We start from the raw sequence: 561 nt of genomic DNA, 5'->3' as shown, positions 1-561 counted from the left end.
TTTGACTTGTGTTTTGATTGCTGTGATAGACTGATACCTTTGGTGCCAGAAGAGAAAGTCAAGATCGGTCTATTTTTTTTTTTTTTCTGCATAACACAGGCCATTAAATCAGCCAGTGGTTCCTGCATTTAGACCAATAAGGTATGGTTGAACGAAAGCATATATTCTAAAAAGAAACCCTACGCTTGTGTTTATGTCAATTTTATCATGTCCCTTGTTTATCTGACCAACAGTTAATGACCCTCACGGTTCACAAGTGTTGTGTCCAGTTTGTTTCTGATTTCAGCATCCATCTATTGAAACTTTGACTCTTGTCTACACTAGAGTATAGCAGTCTTCCCCCTCATCTTTTCCATCCATGTGTGGAATTTTCCTATCAATGTGCAGAATAAATTTTATGTGCACCAAGGCATATGCCAATGTATACCACTGATAGAACTAAAACCTCTCTGTGTGGATGCTCTGCTAATTAGCTGAGAAGAATCTGAATCTCTGCTGGGTGGTCTCAACTGTACAGTTTATGGGGAAGGCTGGCTCTGATATCCCATAACCAGTACCTTT

This window comes from Carettochelys insculpta, chromosome 1 (genome assembly GCF_033958435.1).
Source record: "Carettochelys insculpta isolate YL-2023 chromosome 1, ASM3395843v1, whole genome shotgun sequence".
NCBI lineage: Eukaryota > Metazoa > Chordata > Testudines > Carettochelyidae > Carettochelys > Carettochelys insculpta.
Note: the sequence above shows the minus strand (reverse complement) of the source record.